Below are 1,276 nucleotides of genomic sequence, written 5' to 3'. Positions count from 1 at the left end.
AAAAGCACATTTACAGTTTTAATGGATGCTGGCAACTTGCCATCCCCAAAAGGATGTACCAGTTGTCATATACAGAATTCACAGTCACTCCTTATCTTCTCTCTTTTCCCTGGAAAAAATGTTCTGTGACTAACTGCTGGGAACAGTGGAGCAGAAGTGATATGAGCAAATGATCATGTTCCATCCAAGTCAATGAAAGGTGAATCATAGACATTACTGTACGGCAAAAGAATAACTCTGAGATTAGATTTAGTGAAGCTCAAGGAGGGAGAGTGACTTGTCAAACCATAAATGAAAGTCTGGCTGGGAAGTGTTGAAGAAGAGAAGGGAACAAAATTGAGTAGAGCAAGAACTCTGAATCCAGTATGGAGAGTTAATTTTAACTCTGAAGCCCAAGCTCATCCAAACATTAGCCTAAATATTCATTTATTCATCCATCCAATGACTGTTTGGTTCACTTTCTACGTGTTAGGACATGGACATGACACTGAATGGTATAACAATAGGCTAGACTAGGGATCAGAACACTGGCCAGGGGACAGATCTTTTAAATCTTGTAAATACGTTTTTTCTTTTTTTGGCTTTGTGGTGTGGCTTGTGGAATCTTAGTTCCCTGACCAGGAATCGAACCTGGGCCCATGGCAGTGAAAGCACTGAGTCTTTACCACTGGACCACCAGGGAATTCCCAGGTCTTATAAATAAATTTTATTAGAACACAGCTACACTCATAGGGGCTTCCTGGATGGCTCAGCAGTAAAGAATCCTCCTGCAATGCAGGAGACACAAAGGACACAGGTTCAGTCCCTGGGTCAGGAAGATCCCCTGGAGGAGGAAACGGTCACCCACTCCAGTATTCTTGCCTGAAAAATCCCATGGACAGAGGAACCTGGCAGGTTATAGTCCAAAGGATCGCAAAGAGTCGGACACGACTGAACAACTGAGCACACACAGTCACACTCATTAACCAGCAAATTATCCATGAATGTTTTCACACTGTGACAGTAGAGTTGAATAGCTGTGACAGAGACTGTATGGTCCACAAAGTTGAAAATATTTACTATTTGCCTCTTACAGAAAAAGTTTACCAATCCCTAGGTTGACAGTCATGGTTGCCGTCTAACAGTAAAGATGGACATTCATCCAATAATGTCCTAGGTATATAATTATAAACTGTGAGTATTGTTCTGGAAAGTACATGATGCCGTGACAGAATGCAGCATGGGACACTTTTTGATAGCGTGGTCAGGGAATACTTCCTGAAGACATGGATTTTCT

At 41.9% G+C, this 1,276-nt stretch overlaps 1 non-coding gene across 1 annotated transcript; it reads right to left on the bottom strand.

The window, feature by feature from the left end:
* Positions 1-609: 609 nt before the first annotated feature.
* Positions 610-682, bottom strand: TRNAE-UUC (transfer RNA glutamic acid (anticodon UUC)). Its single transcript has one exon. It is a non-coding gene; the product is annotated as a tRNA-Glu (tRNA).
* Positions 683-1,276: the final 594 nt, after the last annotated feature.

Source organism: Ovis canadensis, chromosome 24 (genome assembly GCF_042477335.2).
Source record: "Ovis canadensis isolate MfBH-ARS-UI-01 breed Bighorn chromosome 24, ARS-UI_OviCan_v2, whole genome shotgun sequence".
In the NCBI taxonomy this organism is placed as follows: Eukaryota; Metazoa; Chordata; class Mammalia; order Artiodactyla; family Bovidae; genus Ovis; species Ovis canadensis.
The sequence above is the reverse complement of the archived record's forward strand: the minus strand, read 5'-3'. Positions and strand labels throughout refer to the sequence as shown.